The sequence below is a fragment of the Pleurodeles waltl genome, chromosome 4_2 (genome assembly GCF_031143425.1).
Source record: "Pleurodeles waltl isolate 20211129_DDA chromosome 4_2, aPleWal1.hap1.20221129, whole genome shotgun sequence".
NCBI lineage: Eukaryota > Metazoa > Chordata > Amphibia > Caudata > Salamandridae > Pleurodeles > Pleurodeles waltl.
Genome location: NC_090443.1, coordinates 780524053 through 780545009, shown reverse-complemented (window position 1 = coordinate 780545009; position 20957 = coordinate 780524053).

Here is a 20957-nt window from a genome sequence, read left to right as displayed (position 1 = left end):
CCTGAGGAGATGGGGTTAACTTAGAGAAAATATGCAAAAAAATTAGCAAATGAAAGACAGTTATAAGGTCCTCTTAAATATGAATAGCCAAGTCAATTCAAGTCATCTTTAAATCATAACCATTCAAATCATAAAAATGTGCCAATATGAATGCAGGTGATAAGAGGCATACAATAAAGTCAGTCATGAAATACATGGCATGAAGTGTAGACCACATGATATATTTGATCATGCTGAATCATCGTTTCCTTTATAGTCAATACTAAGAAAGTAGTTTGAGACAAGGCAATAATTTCTGCAGCCCTGAGGTTGTGGACTATTTCAATAGTGCAAGTTAACAAGTTCTCATAAAATCATAATACTTAATACAATTCTGTGCAAGGCATGAATCACAGGAGTCCTGTTGCAATGCACAATTGTCAGAAGCAGGGCTGGATTACACTGATATTTACTAGAGGGACTTTGATAAGGGCCCATATTTCATCTTTTGTTAGTGGATATCTGATATGAGCCCATATCTCATCATTGCATAATCCAGAACAAGTCATTACCTAATTCTTAAATCAGTAACAAAGTGGGGGTGCAATGGTGCAAAGTAGGCTGAAAGGACTTTCGGTGGGATTACCCCTTGTCAGTGAAATGAACTGGTCTTCTCATCATATTCCAGGCAGCCCAATTAGTTACTGGATGAGGTCCTGCTGAAGCAATTGGTTGTCACTAGAGAAAACATCAGGGGGAAATATTAAAATCTCTCAGCAGGCAAAACTCTAGAATTGGGCAGATACTTTTCTTCTTTTCCCCATTCAAGATTTTGATCTTTGTACTTAAGGCATGGTTTTTGTTAAAGTACTGAGTAGAGGCAGAGTGACTGAGGATTTTTTGTCTGCGGCAGCCTTTACTATGACTGCAAACTTTAGCGATATTCTCCAGCTTTACGGACATCTCCAGCCATTGCACATACCACTCTCATGGTAGTTCCACTCAAACTAGAAAATATTTGACAGCTGGCTCCTTCAAACGTGCCTCCAGCCATCAAACTTTCCAAAGTCTTTTATTCTACAAAAAAGCTCCCAAAGCCTTAGTTTGTTTATGAAAAATAAAACAAAACGAATAATCCCACACCATGGGAGGTTCCTCCCAAAACCTCCTATGGTTTGTGGGTCGTTTTTCTTTCATTACTGTCTCTTGCTACAATTATATTCCTGGTGGTAATGAACACTGTCCATTCTAAATACGGCGAATGATGGAATGAGTTATGTCTGATGACCTCTACTTCCGCTGGCTCTAGGAAGAATTTTTGCACCAACATTTTTACTAATTGCACCAGAATGTACAAGTTTTGTAGCACTTTCATAGATGCATTGTAGAAAATAGCTCATTAGGTCAAAATACATATGTCGGACTTACTAGTGAAGAAAGCTATGCTAGGACAGTTCACACTCATCAAATACCTCCTTTACCTGTTGTTGTTTTGTAAATCTGTATGTAGTATTTTGTTGACTAATACTGGTAGTCATTGGTTCTGACTGTGACCTGGGCTCTGCTAACCACACCCAGAGCCAGTGCTCTTTTAAAAGGTATAATCCAATTAGGCATAATTGCAATTGGCTCTGATAACCTACTTGAAAGTCCCTAGTATATGGTAGGGCATGAACGTCTAGGGACCCCACTTGAGTTAGGGTACCCATGTGTCTGCTGCTGTGCTGTTTGGTGTCATTATAAAGGCCTCTCTTGCTATCTGCTTTACAAATGAATGTATGCCAAAAATTTAATTTGGATCAAAGTACTTTCAATGTATTAAACTAACTTACTTTTACATATGTGACCCCTAAAGTCTGCCCTAGATGCCCCTAATGATAGGGTGCAGTGTAAATATAAGCAGGGACATTATAAATGTTGTTCTATAAGCCATGGTGAGGGTCAAACTGCCAATTTCATTGTCCCCATTGTAGTGCATAAGCTCCATAGTCGAACAATGGAATGGCTTTATTTTAAAATAATAGCCTTACTTTTAAAAGGAGAAAGCTAATATAAAATTAATAGCTAGAATAAATACAGTAACTTGCCAATGTCCAGTTTATTATAACTATTACAGTAAAAGAGGTTTAGAATTCTTTAGAAAAGCCCAGTAGAAGCCTTTCCTGATTAGTCAGCCTCTGGCAGGTTGAGTCAAGCTACCTTCATGAGTAGCACTCCATTTGTCAGGGGTGCCTCCCTGGTTGCCAACCCAGAAACCTGCATTAATATAGAACAGCTGCCCAGCAACTCAGATCCCTGCTGGGAGACAATCAGAAGAAGAATGTCTGCCTTGCTGTGCCCCTGTCTGTACCTGAAGGACTGCAACCACAAGGACTGCATCAGTTGCGCACTGTGGGCTTTACCACAAAAAGGACATTGACTTGCTTCGAGAGAACCAGAAGTGGACTGCCTAGAAACAACAGGTGCAAAGGAGCGACCAAAAGTCCCCTGCCTCAAGTCCTGCAAGAAGAGCCCAACTGAGCAGCATTCAGTGTCCTTTTAAAAATGTTGATAGATGTATTCTGGGAATCATATTCCCAACTGCAAGACCACTAAAAGGACTCCCAGAAGAAAATCCAGAATTTGGAGCAACTTTGAAAAAAACGCCATACCGAACCCATTGATTAGAGTCTTGGTGGACAGATGTCAACCGGCTGCCTGGCTTGAATTTCAAGATCATCCTGCTGAAGATCTGGAGCTCCTCCCCACTTATGAGACTTCCAAGAGTTGACCTGGACCAAGCTGATGACGTTGCATCGCAAGCCGGCCTGGAGATGAGGCTCGCTCGATGACAAGAGAAAAAGTTCTGGATTAAGGGCCTGATTATAGTCTTGACGGTTGGGATACTCCGTCACATATGTGACGGATATCCCACCCACCGTCTTACAAGTGCCCTAGTATATAATATAACTTGTAATTTAGTGGACGGGATATCTGTCATATTCGTGATGGAGCATCTCATCCACCAAGATCGTAGTCAGGCCCTAAATCCGAAGGTAAAATTTTGACCGCTTGGGCTCAACCAAACTATGACTTTGCTCCAGTCAAGCGTGAACAGATGTCCCACGGTTGGCACTTTTTGCTGTTAGGCACTAGAAAGCACATTTTTACATTTTATACTTAAAAATTCATATCACTGGTTCCCCACATTTGATTTTTGCTGTTTTGGTGTCAATTTAAAAATTAAAACATTTCCTGTTTTTATACATTGGTGTTGGAATTTTTATTGTGTGTTGTGTTTTAGTTATTTACTGTTATGTTGGTGTTAAATGCTTTACATACCTGTCTCCTAAATTAAGCCTTACTGCTCATGGGCTGAGCTACCAAGGGATGAGCAAGGATCACTTTACTGAGACTTTGACTGAACCTACTTTGTGATTCTGCCCATATAATTAAATGTAGGTGCCTAACTGCCCTTAATAATTGACCACTTCCGAACTTCAAGATTTAAGAATTTGTCACCAATGTTCTCATTGTCTTGGTCCAAGTCAGCCGAGGTGAACAGTAGGTCAAACATCACCAATGTATAAGTTGTTATACATTTTATTTCTGATGTAGATCTGTTGTCTCCTTTCAATGAAAACCACTCATGCAATTTACGTTTTCTGACAAATTGATTTTGATAAAACATGCTTTAGGCCTAACTGAATTTATTCATAGGACAGAATAATAGCCCTAGTTTTAAGACCATCATCTCAGTCAAAGATAACGTACTATTAGATGGATTTACCACATTTGTAGACATCTCCAGTATTGACCTATCTTTTGACCCCCTTCTTGATATTCCCATGAGGGCTATTCCTCCTTTTGTTTTATCACCCTCTCCTTTTTTACACCCCTGCTCCTTCCTTATCCTCTGCCATGGTCTTTCTTCCAATTCTGTTGTTTTATTTCCTATTTGATTAAATGAAATTCCTCCCCAAAATTAGCTGGTTTAGATACATTATTGTCCATTTGACTACTTGCTCCACCCTCTGAAACATCACTTTCACTGATTTCACTGGCAGATTCACTTGGAACATTTCCATTGTCATTCTCCAGAGAGGCTAGATTTTGTAAAGTCTTCATGCCCTTTTCAAATCAAAACATTTTCTACTGAAGCTAAGTACATTCATTTCCTGGTATTCTTTCTGGTCTCCCAAAACGTTCTACGTTTTTTCAACTGAATTTCATTTTCATTTTTACAAAATATTCTACTCCATTTGTTTGTCAAACATTTCACTTGTGTTCAATTCTTGTTTAAGTTTGTCTATTTTGTTCAAAAGCTCCTATGCTACTGCTATGAAAATTTCACAAGAATTCTCATAATCTGGTTGGATCATTCCCCTAAATTGATGTCCCATTTCTTAAGCATCTCTGAGTATGGGTGTTGTTATGCAAGATCCTCAAGCCTCTAGGCCACAATCAAAGTATTTTTCCAATGTGACTGCTTTCCACCATTTAGTGATTTCTTTTTCATCACTTTCATCCAATTTATAAACATTCTGTTTGACCGTCACATTTGTTTCCGAGTTATATCCTTGCTGAGTGTCAACATTTGCAAAAGGTTCATCATCATTCAATCTCCTTCATGAAGCAACATCATTCGCCATGGCAGCATATTCTAAAGGCACAGTGCACAAATACACACCGAACAGTCCTCGTTGATACACCGCTGTGGACATCGTGAAGTACATAAACTGCATGAAGCCCTGCAACTGCCTGCAAACACCTCCAATCAAAAATCATGTCCTGCTTTAATCCAAAAAAGGAGACTCCCACTGTAATACCAAAGCTCGCAACCAGTTGACGAGGAAGCATACTCACCATGTTACAGTTCTACTCTGCATCCTCATTCTCCTACCCGGTGCTCAGTTTTCTTGTCAACATGTTTCTGCAACCTGTACTAGTTCCATGAATCAGCAGGTATAGCGATTATTATCCATCATATCTGGTCAGCATTTGTAGGTGACATAATATGAATTCATTAATAAAACAGTTCACCAATTCCCCAATGACTGGCAGCCCAAGATGCAGAGGTGAACGTCAGGGGTGAAGACCCGTAAATAATGAACTCCACACTCCCAAATAGTCGGGAGGTATTCACTTCAGTGAAAATGTAATCCATTCACAGCGTAAACTTTCTAAAATTTCTTTGCGTAGCCAAAACATCATGCAGCACAACAACCTGATGCGTTTCAGAGTATACAATCAGTGGCGGCTTGTGAGAGGGAAAAGGGGCGGCGTGGCACAGGTGGATAAAATAAAATAATATAAAATAAAAATGTTACCTTAATTCCACTCTGCGCTGCTCCTCCACTCCTCCTTCGTTGATCCAGGCTGCAGACACAGGCTACCAGCCTGCCCTGTGGCCAATCATGATGCTGCTCAGAGGAGCATCAGGATTGGCTGGCATCACCCAGCCACCATGCTCCCAGGCAGACTGGGAGCTTGTGTTGCCGGGCTGGAGAGACCCTACAGCGCATGTGTGTTTGGCCGGCCTGAGACGGCTGGACAAACATACATGTGCACTGAGGGGAGTGCTCTCTACATTCCCCTCCACAATCAAGCCCCAGTGGGCAACAAAGGAGGGCTCAAATGTTTACATGCATAAAGAAAATGACAGTGTGCTTTGAAAATTTAAAGGGATTGCTATGGCACACAGATAGTCCCCAAGGAACTGCATCTGCACATGTAAATATAATTACGATAATGCTCCTTGGGCATGCCATATATATTGCCTGAGATATCAATATCCCATATTGTGAGCCTAATTCTAATTTTAGGTAAACATTTAAGTATGCATAGAGTGTACCAAAACTGTAATCAACTTTTATATACAGGAGCAGTTTGACAGACTTTGTTGGCTTTTGCTTGGTGCGGGCTTTCAGCTCCCACCAAACAAAAGCAAACAGCTATGTCCTTGGAGATAGCAGGAGCCGGCCCTGGAGGGTGGCAGTCTCCAGGTACATTATTGACTCCGCGAGTGGGACCCCCTCCAACCAACATTGCACTGAAGAGCTGGTGGTCCTTGGGGCTCAGGGGTTCACAACGGATCCCGTCACGTTTTATTGGAGCCCTAGTTTAAGGCCCTTGGGAGCTGGTGGTCCACAGGGCTGTGGGGTTGCCATGTGTCCCCTACATCATATTCGTTTAAAGCCCCAGGGAGGTGGTGGTCCCTGGGGCTGAGGGGTGAGTGGCCACCCACTTTATATTTATTTAAATCCTCGGGAAGGTGGCAGGCACGAGGGCTACAGGTGGGCCGAGCGGATCCCTGCCTTATATTTGTTTACACCCCAGGAAGGCAGTAGTCCCTTGGGCTGCGGGGGGCAGCAGCCCCCGCATCCATTGTGGTAAAAGCCTCAGAGAGGAAGCATTCCCGGACATGTGCAGGAGGGGTGGGCAACCCCCCCATGCAAAATGTATTGGGGCCCCACGACCTGGCCCACCCGAGGTCTGTTCACAAAACAAGCGTGGGAGCCCACGCTGGTTTGTTTTTTGAATTTTTAGTGGATCCATGGATTTGTGCAGAAAACTTTCTAAAACAATGCTTTTTAAGTGCTGGGGGTGCCACTGGGACTCCAGCACCAGAGCTAAGGTGTCAGGGTGACTCTACCCTGGCCCCTTTTCTTATTTGTTTACTTTTTTTTGTGGGCCTTGGCTGAAGCCATGTCCGAACATAGCTTCCAACACTTCCTGGCTGAAGTGTTATCAGCCAATAGGATCTCAGCACAAGACTGACCGGGAGGGTTTATGGAGCCTTCACATCCCTATATATACAAATTTGGGTTTTCTTTAATGTCTCAAAAACTACTGAAAGTATTTACACCGAATAACAAAAAGGGTGCCTTCTTGACCAAGAGCTAACTATCTGCTACATTTGGTGTAGTTCAGTCCAGTGGTTCAGGCTGTAGACCTGTTTAAAGTCCCAATGGTGATTAACATTGCAAATGCACCTTTTTTTACCCAAATCCCCTGCCCCCTTTTCTTGGTCCTTTCCAGACAGCAGCTGACGTGACTACTAATTTTTTGGGGAAAATTCGATCAAGGTTGGTCAAGCAGCGGCATAAGATATATGCAAGTCAAAAAAAAAAAAATTATATGGTAATTAGGTCCTAATTATAACTACCTAGTAGCAAATATTTATATATATTTACATATATATGTTTATATAAATGTAAATATATATTGTTACACTTAGCATCCTTGGCGTGGTCTCCCCTAACTTTTTGCCTCTGTTCCCCTGGTTGTTGATGTGTGCTGGACTCTGTTTTTAGCCAATGCTAAAGTGCCAGTACTCCTATGTAAAATGTATGTGTAATTGGCTTTCCATGATTGGCATATTTGATTTACTAGTAAGTCCCTAGTACAGTGCACTAGAGGTGCCCAGGATCTGTAAATCAATTGCTACTAGTGGGCCTGCAGTACTGGTTGTGCCACCCACATTAGTAGCTGTTAGAAATGTGGTTTCTGGTTGGCTAGGGTGTGCACCTAAGCCAGGCAGAACCCCCCCCAATTTAGTCAGGGAAAGGGAATTACACGTCCAAGATAACTCCTGCTCACCCCCTTGGTAGCTTGGCATGAGCAGTCAGGCCTAACCCGGAGGCAATGTTTAAAGCGTTTGCACAACACACACAACACACGTGACGCAAGATGTATACCACAAAGTAAACACACTACTGAGCTATGTAAAAATAAACTTTATTGCACAAAACATTATTAGACCAAACATTACATGTTAGTAATACCCTGCTACCTTAGCAGTTGTCAGAACGTTACACAAGTTACTAATACTCTGCAAGAATACTCAGCTGTCACATTAGAACACGTAAGTACTCAAGATTCTGCAACATAAGCAGTAGTCAGGAAATACAGCAAAGAAATCTATGCACTTGTCATGAATACCTCATAAATACCTCTAAAAGGAACATTAGAGAACATATCACAAATCATAAAAATACATATCAGCATGTCATGCCCATAAACGGAACATCAGCACATATATGTAGCGTCATAAAAGCAGGTAGGAAACATATAAACCCCTCAAGGTCCATACGAATGTCACTGAGCCAATATATCCTAAAAGTACTTGGTTTTATGGAGAAAAGGCACTTCAAGTGCCTAGAAGATGAGCCTGGGGGGGGGCAGCGCTCCTATGACTGAAACGGGGGCCACACAGTGCTCCTGGGGGAGAAGGGTGAACTGCATCCTCTCTGTGGCGATGAACAGGCACTTCCTGGGGCCCGCAATCTCTGTGGGGCCCTCCCCGGGACTCCAATGGCCCTCTCACAAAGGGGGGCCAACAACAATTGTCAAAAAGGAAGTTACGGGGCGATCGCTCCCCTAAGGCAGTGGCCGGGGGGAAAGGAACTCCCTTTTCGCTCCCGTGCCCTGCAATACTGAAGGCAGCTTCCCTCGTCCCCGGTGCGGCTGCCTGTTTGAAGAAAGGAGAGGCGGCCGTCTCTTCCAATGCGCTGGGCTCCTCTCTGGAGCTGATCGTGAGCCTCCTGGGTCATGGCGGTGATCCCCTTGGCAACAGGGGGGGGCGGCATGTAACCCGGGGGCGCTGCTCAGGTTGCCGGGTCCCCGGAGGCACTGAGAGGACCGCCCAGCTCCTCTCTTCGTCGTCAAAGTGCCCTGGGGGCACGAAGCACAGTGCGCTCTGACGCACTAGGGTAATTAAGGAGGCCCGGGCTGCGGCGGTGATCTCGGGCAACCAGAAAGCACTTTGTAAGCGTAAGAGGCACAAACAAGTGCCCAGGTTGCAGGGGTGATTTTGGTGAAGGCAAGAAGCGCTTTTCAAAGCGCTATGGGGGCCAAACATAAAATAAGACACTTTCCAAAGTGCAGCACTCAGAATCCCACGAAGCTGGAGCACTCCTCGTGCTCGAAATAATTTTAGGGGTCAGGGGCCAGGCACCCTGCCCCTGGGAAAAGTGAAAGTAAAAAGAAGCACAGGGCTGGTGGGCGCAGATACAGGCCAGCACAAGGGGTGCAGATGGTGGCAGTTCCTCCTAGTGACCAGGCAGTTCACAGGTCAGCACAGTAGCAGCAGTCCAAGGTGGTTTCCTGGTGAGTTCATTCAGCAGCGTCCTGTGTCGAGTTTCAAGTCCCAAGAATGTTCAAATTGTGGGGAAAATTCCCCTGTACTTACACTAAGTTTACAGTGCATTTTACAATGGGGAGGACAGGGGGTTCCAACCAGTTACAACTGGTTCTGGGAGTGCCCTTTCTCTCCTCCAGTACAGGCTCCAAATATCAGTGGGGGGTAAACGACCCTATGGGTGAGGCCAGGGCATCAGCCTTTACAAATACAGGTGTGCCCCGCCTCTCCCTCCTCTCAGCCCAGGAAGGCTATTCAATATGCAGATGCACCTCTGTGACACCTCCACCCTCCCTGTGTACAGGCTGTCTGAAAAGTATGCACAAAGCCCCACTGTCAGTCTGCCTAGAGGTGGATTGAAGGCAAGCTGCAAAACACCAGTCATAAGCACAGATAAATGTGCACTTTGTAGAAGTGGCATTTATGTAATAGTAATAAAAAATACACCTACACCAATAAGCAGCAATTCTCATCACTATCACAACCATACCAAACATGCCTATGCTACCCCTCAGAAATCAGACAATACCCCTCACACATAAGACAGGGCATTTCTAATGCAATCCTATGAGAAGGCAGTGAGACACCAAGTTAGGCTGTTTGTCACTACCAGGACAGGCCACGCAACCTGGCACATGTCCTGCCTTCTACGTATATGGCACCCTGCCCATGGGGCTAGCTAGGGTATACTTTATGGGTGACTTACATGTGGTAAAAGGAGAATTCTGGGCCTGGCAAGTACATTTTTGATGCCCAGTCCCTGTGGCAGAAAACTGCGCACACAGGCCCTGCGCTAGCAGGCCTGAGATAGGTTTGACAGGCTACTTCAGTGGGTGGAGCAAGCAGCACTGCTGGTCCACTAGTAGCTTTTAATTTACAGGCCCTGGGTATAGGGATACCACTTTACAACGGACTTACAGGTAAATTAAATATGCCAATTAGGTATAAGCCAATCATACCAGTTTTACAAGGGAAGCACATGCACTTTGGCACTGGTTATCGGTGAAAAAGTAACGTCAGCCAACAAAGGTCAGAAAAATAAGGAGGCAAAAGGCAAAAAGTCTGGGGAATGACCCTGTAAAAGGGCCAGGTCCAACAGTAAACATGGCTTAGACCTGCCACTGCAGAGTCTGTGTTTGCAGTTTTAAACTGCCAATTTGACTTGGCAAGTCTACCCACCTGCCAGGCCTAAACCTTCCCTTTTCTTACATGTAAGGCACCCCTAAGTTAGGCTCTACGTTGCCCTAAGGGCAGGGTGCAGTGTATGTTTAAGGTAGGACATATACTAATGTGTTCTATATGTCCTGACATTGAAATACCACCAAATTTGGGCCCTTATTTATACTTTTTGGTGCACTAAAGCAGTTTTTCACCAAAAAGTTTAGCACCGGCTTGCACCATTTCTGTACACGAGCCGAGCGCCATATTTATGGAATGGTGCAAGCCAGTGCAAAGGGTAGGCTAGAGTGAAAAAAAAATGACTTTAGTTGGGTGGGGCTAGCGGTACAGAAGAAGGAGGTTAGCATAAAAAAAATGACTTTAGACAGGTTAGAGTAAAAAAAATTACTCTAACCAGATTAGCGTTATTTTATGGTGCTAAACCTACCATGCCACATGACTCCTGCCTTAGCAAAGGCAGGAGTCATGCCCACCACCCCAATAGCCAGCACAGGGGACAAGGGTCCCCTGGGCATGGCCATTGCACCCTGTGTCTTGTATGGGGGCCCATTACAGGGCCCCTTATGGCACTTTAAAAAATAAAATGCAATACTTACCTTTACTTACCTGGGATGGGGTCCCCATCCTCCGCAGCTCCTCTAGTGTAGGTGGGGGTGCCCCTGGGGCTTGGGGAAGACACCTGCGGGCTTATTCCATGGTGTTCCACCATGGAAATAGGCCCACAGGTCCCCTAACGCCTGCCCTCACCCAGGAGTTAAAAAACGGGACAAAGCAAGCTTTGCACCATTTTTTTACCCCTCCTCCCTCCCGTGCACCATTTTTGCACAGGAGTATAAATATGGCGTTATGGTCATAGAGTCATTTTTTGCATGGGAACGCTTACCTTGCATCTCATTAAGGCAAGGTAGGTTTCCACTTCCAAAAAATTATTTTAACTCCATAAATTTGGTGCTGGACGGGCCTAGTACCAAAGTATAAATATGGAGTTAGTTTTGCACCGAATTACAGTAAAAAAAATGACGCTAATTTGGTGCAGACAGAGTATAAATATGCCCCCTGGTTTTCACTGTGCAATGCCTCTCTCTCTCATAGGTTAACATGGGGGCTGCCTTTAAATATTATTAAGGTGAAGTTCCCCTTGGGAGCAAATAGAAATGCGGAATTTAGGGTCTCTGAACTCACAATTTAAAAATACATCTTTTAGTAAAGTTTGTTTTTAGATTGTGCATTTGAAAATGGCACTTTTAAAAAGTAGGTATTTTCTTGCTTAAACCATTCTGTTACTCTGCCTGTTTGTGGATTCCCTGTTTGGGTCAGTTTGACTGTTGGGCTGTTTGCAAGTCTCCTCTAGACAGTGACACCAAGGGAGCTGGGGTGTATCCTGCATATCCTAATGAGCCATCTGTGCTGGAAGGGAGGGGAGGAGTGGTCACTCACATCTGAAAGGGCTGTGTCTGCCCTCACACAATGTTTTCTCCAACCCTATGTGTCTGGGACCTGGCCTGGGCAAGGCAGGATCTTACAAACAAGAGAGACTTTCCTTTGAAGTTTGCCTACTTCAAAGGCAGAAAGGGGTACAAGTAGAGGACCTAAAACCCCTGAAAATTTGATCACTTCTGGAATCAAGAGGAACTCCTGCCAAGGAGAAGAGCTGAAGAGCTGAGGATAAGTGCTACCCCTGTCTGTCACTATGCTTTGTTGGGCTATCCTACAGTTTCTGCTTCTGCCTGTGAAAGGGGAAAAAGACTGGACTTTGCTGTGCATTCCTGCTTGAGAAGAATCTCCAAGGGCTTGAACTGAGCTTGCCTCCTGTTGATGAAGTCTCAGGGCCATCAGATGCCAGCTGCCTGTACTCTAGAGCCGAGGGTGTGATATGAGACGAGGAAGGTAGCTATCTCCATGGAACAGTTGAGAGTGTGGCAGAGTGATGGAGGTGTTGGCTTTGTTGAAAATGTGGTGAGGACAAGGGTCCGTAGGGGCTGTGGAGTGGATGCCGCTCATGATGGAGTGGGTCTCGTCTGTGGTGAGGGTTGTGCAGCAGTGCAGGATTTGTGAAGGTTCAGAGGGTCTGAGCTGGAGGGTTGTTGGTGGGCTCAGAGTGTCTTGGGGTCAGAAGCTATCTGATGTCTTTGATTTTTCAGTGGAAGAAGGTGGCTATTCTGTCGCAGAGGTCCTGAGATGGAGGGATGTTTGCTGCTTCTAATTGGGGTTTGGCAAACTCTTTGACCACGGCAAAAAGCTTTTTGGTGTTGTGTGAGGTGGGGTTGATACAGTCCTGCAGAGCCGCTTTACTGATTGATTCTGATGAGGTGGTGGTGGCATTTGATGGTGGATTTGAAGGCTGCAAGGTCTTTGGAGGACTTGCCGTTTCTCTATTTTTTTTCCAGCCATCTGCAGGTGTGCCTGGAGTCTTGGAGTGTGGAGAACCAGCTGGCCTTCTGCAGGATGTGTTTTGCTGAGGTCTTTCGGAGTGGTGCTAGGGTGTTGTTGCATTTGGAAATCCATTGGTGAAAGTTCCATGCTAAGATATTTGCGTCTATGGCAAAGGGAGGAAGTGACTTTCTGAGGTTAGTGAGCTGTTCCTCTGTGAATGGTTCCATGTCCTGCATGGGGAGCAGAGAGTGGTGCAAGTGGGCGGTTCGTGTGGTGATGGAGAAATGTATTAAATGGTGGTCGGTCCAATGTGGCGCCAAAGTGTTGTTGATAGTGATGTTGTTGCTGGCGGAAAAGATGGGGTCAAGTGTGTGTCAAGTGATGTGTATTGGTAAGGTGATCACTTGATTGAGGCCTATTGTGGCAAGATTCTCAAGCAAGGAGGCAGTGTTGATGTTGTTGCAGTTGTCAATGTGGTAGTTGAGGTTGCCAAGGAGAAAGTAATTTGTGGAGGCGAGTGCGTGGGGAGATATAATGCAGACAATGAAGTCACTGAAGGCTGTGTGGGAACTGGGTGGCCTGAAGATGAGGGTTCCTCAGAAGGTAAACTTAGGGGTGACATGAATCTGAAAATGGAGGTGCTTCATGAGGGCAGAGTGTTCTTCTGCATTGGTTGTCAAGCCGAGGGTGGGTTTGTGTATAATGGCCATGTAGCCACCTGTTCGGAGGGCTGGTCTTTGTGAAGCAGGTTGTAGTCATTGGGGATGGCAATGTCCAATGCTGTCTCTGAGTTTGTCCATGTTTCCGTGAGAAAGACAACGTCCAAGCTGGTAGGGAATAGTAGGTCTCAGAGTTCTATAGCAAGTTTGTGGAGGGAGCATTAGTTGAGGATGATGCAGTTGAGGTGCTCTTTGTGGATGTTCAATGGCCCAGTGGCAGAAGGGTCTGGTGTTTGGTGTAGGGTGAGGCTGTGGTGGCAGTAAAAACAGGAGAACAGTCCATGGGTGTCCCTGAGCGATGCAAAATGACAGGTGGTGGAGAGTACTGTGTTCAGCGCATGGATGGTCTCCGCGTTGTAGCGATGAATGGTTGGAGAATCAGGGTTCATGGCACTGGGTATGGTCCAGGAGTGGACAAGTGCAGACGGGCTTGGCTTTGGTGCACCTTTAGCCTGCCAGCGGCATACCCGCTGCGCGGCCATACAGGGGCCGCCATTAGGAAAGTGTGGGAGGCAGGAGGGTCCGGGGAGTTGCGAGATGGAAGAGCAGGAAAGCACTTTGCAGGGAGGGGCCAGAAGCGTCAGAGAACAGGGAAAAAGGGAAAGGCGCTAACAAAAGAGGAGAAAAGGCATTACTAGTAAAGAGGAGAAAAGCAAGCCAAAAAAGGAAAAGAGACAGGAAAAATAAAGATGACAAAGCAAAGACACACTCACAGATGGCCACCAGGGATGAGGTACAGGTGGGTGCCTGCAGGTGGAGTGGGCCTTGAACTGAGAGTCTGGCAGGCTCTCAGTTTGCTTACAGCAGATGAAGCAGCAAAAAGTGTAGCTACATAGAGGTGAGCAAGCAGACTCTGACCAGGAGGTCAGAAGAGTCAGGTTCTTTTAGTTTGAGGAGCATATGTGTATATTAAACCAAGAGTGGTTTCTCCCTAGTTATGAACTCACCATCTTGATTCCAGTGGGACTATGTGCACAAGACTAACGTCTGGGCACCCCCATTGCACTTAGGGCGACACAATAAGTAAACAAAACAGTGATGGATACAGTGCTTGAATTAATCTCAGCCACCGATAATCATGCGGGGTCACATCCCAATCCATCATTATTTTGCATACCAGGTCACCTCAGTTTGAATATAGCTTTATGTCCAGACTCAGATGTGGGTCCCAGGCTTACTGTGCCACTGGAGCCAAGCTTTACCTGGCTGATGAGCCCATAACAAGAGTGAATCCTGCCCTGGGTTACACAAGTTCTTGTTCAGGGAGGGCAGCCCCAATGTCCTGATGAGGAAGAGGGTCTAGAATGATTTCCATGTGGCTGGGTCTGAACTCAGATAGCATGTGGGCAAAAAATGATGGATTGGGATACTGGCCTGAGCGATTGCCAGTGCCTGAGATTAAGACAATCATCCTATCAATTACCCTATTGTATTTGCCTTTGACACCTGTAGCAGAGTTGCTCGGCGCCCACAGGATATTACGAGGACGGGGCCAGCAACTAGGTACCCCGGGGGCATGCTTGAGGGGAAAAAGACCGGGATCGTCCACGTCAATCTGGATATCCGGAAAGAGAACAGAGCATCGGAGGTGAAGTGGAAGACGAAGAGGGAAAAAACGCAAGGAACAGAGAAGAGGAGAAAAAAATACTTGAGGGAGAGAACGCCGACGAGACCGGAAACTGAAGAAGGAGAAGCACGCGATGAAATAAGAACAAGCCAATTGAACATATCAACGGGAGAGAGACCAGCCGCGAGAAGAGATAAGAAATCCTGCCACGTCCCTGGAGGGATGTGGCTCATGCAAGTACATGCCTGCATACATAATCCCACCAAGTATTTGTGGAGGTGGGGAGGAGGGGAGGACAGACTGAGGGAGGAAGAGAGAGAGACTTAATTTTTTTTTTTTAAGCCTTGGGCACCATCAATATTGTGCTCCACATTTTACCTGCACCAGTTTCTACCAACTTACTGGAAGAGATAATATCATCAGAGTTGAGCACTATCCTTCACTATACTTAAAGGATATTTTTTTCATGCACAGGCTTATCTCTCCTTTTTTAATTTTTCTTTCTCCGGTCTTTCCTTTCCTCTTCCACCCCACCCCTCTGACAACAACATAATATTAAACAGGAGAACACGGTCCACTGACCTTTTCTTCTTTCACTTCTGTTCTCTGCTCCCTGGAATCCGCCTGTGGTAGAAACTACCTTCTGAGATCCATGAGACGACACCTAAAGGAAAAAAGAGAGCGAACAAAATAAAGAAAGCCATAGCCAAGAAAAGAAAGAGCAAAATACAACAGGAAAAGACAAAGAAGAAAAACTAAACAAGAAACTTAAAAATTAGACTGAGCTTCACATATAAAAAACAAATAAATAATACCATCCTTATACTATAAAGAGTGATTGGGTCCAGTGTTTTATCCATCTAGATATAGCAGCAAAGAAGAACCCACTACATTGGCATCAGAAGTGGGATATTAGAAGTCCTTTAAAAAAATAAATTAATTGGAAGGATGGAAGGAAAGCCCTCTTTAGAAGACATGATCCAACAACTGACTGAAGGACAACAACATTTACAATTGGTTTGGGAGGAACAACAGCAAGAAGCCCAGAATGACCTTGAGACATTACAAAATGCCTTAAAGAGCCAAACCACTGTAATTGCCAATAATCAATTGGTACACGAAACAGCACTACAGAAACTAACAGACACTATCGTTACCAGCGGAGTCCATCCCAATGTCCCAAGTTCCGTATTACAGAGTTCCAAGAAGGAGAGGATCCTGATGCCTTTTTTACCAACTTTGAACGAATGGCCGTCTTAGCCAATTGGCCCGAGGATAGGTGGGGACAATATATCGCTCCTTTGCTGACCGGAACCTTACAGGCCGCCTACCAGTCTGTAAATCCTGAAGGTATGACACCATATCCAGAGATAAAAAAGGCGATTTTGGAACGGGTCGGATTCGATACTGAATATTACCAAATAAAATTTAGGAAGACAAAATGGACTCCTACAGAAAATCCTCTAGCCCTATATTATAGAATACAAGACTCGGGATTGAAGTGGTTAAGTCTCATAGGTACGGGCAGAGACAAAGTGATACAAATTATATTATTAGAGCAATTTTTAGATGCTGTACCTCCGCAAACATGTAATTGGATCAAACAACATCCTAATGTGGATACAACCACAGCTACAGAATTAGCGTGTGCCTTTCATCGAGCCCCCCAATTTCGACTAGGAAGCCAAAAAGGAAAGACTTTGGGTGGACAGTTGCCTATCCCTCCTTCCCAAAGGTGACCAGTGAGAAATCTGGAGGAAGTCCCAATGCCTTAAATATCCGACAAAGCCCAAAATCAGATGCCCCAGTGTTATAACTGTGCCGAATGGGGACACATAGCATGCAACTGTCCCCATAAAGGAACCAAACCTGCACCAATGGAAATTGGAATCACCAGAGGTAGGGTATTTTATACTGGCAAGGAAATCTCTCACTATGTAAAGGACATGTTCATAAATGGGAACACCACTCGGGTATTGATCGATTCAGGATGTAGTCAGTCAGTAATTCGGACAAACCTTGTACCAAAGGAACTAATCAAGATGAATGAATGTGTCTCCATCTGTTGTATCCATGGGGACATGAGACAATATCCAATGGCAAAGATTTTTATTGAGTGGAGAGGACAAAAAGAACCGCTTATGATGGGATTGATACCACAATTGGTTGAAGAAGTTATTATAGGCACTGATTATATAAATTTTCCTGACCTTTTAGACAATGTATGCAGCAGTTAGAAAACAGACTCCTGGTTAAATGAAGCTCCTTTTGCCCAAAACCCTATCACCCCGAGTAAAAATAAAATAAAACTAAGTAGAGGCAAAAAAAAGAGAATTAAAGGGATCCGTCCACATGACTAACCCGTCTGATTTAAACCCTATAACCCCGACAGACAAACCTGTTCTGGCAACCTTACCACCTTTCCGGATTAGCCAAAGAGAAGCCTCTACATTACAACATGCTTGTAAATCCGCATTTATAGAAAAAACGAGACAGGTGGGTCCATATTTCCTTGTTCAAAATGATTTATTATATAGTGCAACCAAGAAAATACTCAACCAAAGACACCACATCCATACCGCACCCAGACAATTACATTTAGCACACAGCCAAGTGGGGGAGGACATTTCGGGAGAGAAAAAACTGAAGAATACCTATTATGGTGGTCTAATTGGCCCTAATTGGCTCAGGGTATTTTCTGACATTCGTAGGTTTTGTACTCAATACCCGAAATGTCAACTTATCAACTCAGGAGCAGTAAAAAAGCTTCCCTCTTTTCTTTGGCTGTTATTGACATTCCCTTTTCTAGGGTCGGAATGGATTTAGTAGGACCCTTGACTCCCTCCTCTAGAGGTAATATGTATATTCTTGTTTTGGTCGATTACGCGACCCCCTACCCTGAAGCTATCCCTCTCACTAGTATGACCACTAAAAGCGTGGCACATGCCATGATAGGGTTCTTTTACCATGTAGGATTTCCCAGGGAATTACTCACTGATGAGGGAACCCCATTTATGTTCTGACTAATGGCTCAAATATGCCAGATACTGGGAGTAAAACAAATTCTCACCTCAGTCTATCACCCACAAACAAAGGGCTTGGTGGAAAGATATAATTGCACCCTTAAGACCTTATTAAAAAAGATCATATCGGACTCCGGTAGAGACTGGGACAAAAAGTTACCCCTAGTCTTATATGCCACACGGACTCATGTACAAGCCTCAACTGGTCATAGCCCATTCGAACTGGTATTTGTTCGTCAACCTAGGACCCTGCTAGATATGGCTGCAGAAAGATGGGAAGAAAAAGAAACTGAAGATAAGGACATTCTTGAATATACATAACAATTAAAAGACCAGGTCCATTCAGTATGGGAGGATGTAAGAGTCCACTTAGAGGGGGCCGAAGAAAGACAAAGAAAAGATTATAATAGGGACACTACCCTAAGACAATTACAAACAGAAGATAACATATTGATTTTGTTACCAAGTTCAGAAAACAAGTTCTTAGCCAAATGGCAGGGACCCTATAAAATAATAGAAAAGGTGAGCCCCGTTACTTACAGACTACTTATGTCAGAAACACCCACAAAGACACAACTTTATCACACTAACCCACTAAAAATATGGGAAGAGGCAGACAGTCCCCTTTCTACAATAAATATTGTATTCTTGGTAGAAATCAATCTATGTCCACCATCGGAAGAGTTGAGTAATTGTTTTCCTTCGGTTAATCCAAACCTTACCGGAGATCAACAAACCCAATTAAGGGGGGTATTAAGCAAACATAAGAAACTATTTGCTTTGATTCCTGGGAAAACTCCTTTAGTACAACATGCTATAAAGACTCAAGAGGGTAAGATTATCCGTCTTCGACCACATAGAATACCCGAAGCACGTAAGAGGGTGGTAGAATAAGAAGTCCAAAATGTGCTAAAAATGGGTATTATAGAGCCCTCCATCAGCCCACAGTGTTCCCTAGTTGTGTTGGACCCAAAACCAAATGGATCTGAGCGGTTTTGTATTGACTTCCGACAATTAAATAATATTTCCCAGTTTGACAGCTATCCAATACCCAGAGTGGATGAACTACTCAAACAATTAGGGAAAGCACAATGCATGTCCAACCTGGATCTCAGGAAAGGATACTAGCAGATCCCCTTGAATCCCCAAGGTAAAGAGAACATCCTTTTCTACGTCGTCAGGATTGTACCAGTTCACCGTACTACCTTTCAGTTTGCATGGGGCCCCTACTACTTTTCAGAGATTGATGGATAGATTATTACGTACTCCTATCGGATATACAATATCCTTTTAAGGTATTCCGTACACTAGCTGAAGCAGGGTTAACCGTTAATCCTGAGAAGTGTTATCTGGCACAAGACGCTATTGCATACCTAGGATATCAAATAGGAAACGGACAAGAGCAACCACAGTTGAACAAAGTTGAGGCTATCCTTAACATTCCTCCACCTACCACAAAAAAAGAAGTGAGGTCCTTTTTAGGCATGGTGGGATATTACCGTCGTTTTATCCCAAACTATTCCAATATCGCAGCCCCCTTGACGGACCTGTTAAAGAAGGACCAACCCTCAAAGATCAAGGATCTGAATCCAAAACAACTCAGTAGATATGAGACACTCAAAAAAAAATTGACAACAGAACTGGTGTTACGTTGTCCGGACTTTACAAAAAAGTTTTATTTGCAAACAGACGTATCTGACTTAGGTATAGGTGCTTTCTTATCGCAGAAAAATGAAAATGACATAAGTCACCCCATAGTTTACATAAGCAGAAAATTACTACCACGAGAACAATGTTACCCCATAATAGAGAGGGAATGTTTAGCAATTAAATGGGTAGTCGAAAGCCTACAATATTATCTACTGGGTCATCAATTTGTCTAATATACCGATCGTTCTCTTCTCACTTGCCTGGCCCGGAATAAAAATATGAATCCTAGAATATTAAGATGGTTTATGGAGCTCCAACCATTTACATTTCAGATTCAACCCCTTCCCGGCAACCAGTTACCAACCGCGGATTATTTATCCCAATATCCCATAGAACAAGGTCTCAATCAGCCGTTTCTAAGGGGGAGTGTATGGAGCAGAGGTGCTCGGCACCCACAGGATATTACGAGGATGGGGTCAGCAACTAGATACCATGGGGAACGCTTGAGGGACAAAAGACCAGGATTGTCCACGTCAATCCGGATATCCAGAAAGAGAAGAGAGCATCGGGAGGCAGAGCGGAAAATGAAGAGGGAAAAAACGCAAGGAACAGAGAAGAGGAGAAAAAAATACTCGAAGGAGATGAGACAAGGGAGAAAATGCTGAAGAGACCGTAAACCGAAGAAGGAGACACGCGCTACGAAGTAAGAACAAGCGAGGTGAACATATCCACGGGAGAGAGACCAGAGACGAGAAAGCCTGCCACGTCCCTGGATGGACATGGCTAATGCAGGTACCTGCCTGCATACATAATCCTACCAAGTATTTGTGGAGGTGGGGAGGAGGGGAGGACAGACTGAGGGAGGAAGAGAGAGAAACTTAATATTGAGAAAAGGTTTTTTTTTTAAGCCTTGGGCAGGATCAATATTGGGCTACACATTTCACCTGCACCAGATTCTACCAACTTATAGGAAGAGATAATATCATCATAGTTGACCACTATGCTTCACTATACTTATAGGATATTTTTTTCATGCACTGGCTTTTCTCTCCTTTTTGAAGTTTTCTTCCTCCGGCCTTTCCTTTCCTCTTTCTCCCACCCCTCTGAAAACGACATAATAATAAACAGGAGAACACGGTCCACTTACCTTTTTTTCTTTCACTTCTGTTCTCCGCTCCCTGGAATCTGGCCTGTTGTGGAAACTACCTTTCGAGATCCATGAGACAACAGCTAAAGGAGAAAAGAGAGAGAATAAAATAAAGAAAGCCATAGACAAGAACAGAAAGAGCAAAAGCCAACAGGAAAAGACAAAGAAGAAAGACTAAACAAGAAACTTAGTAATTAAA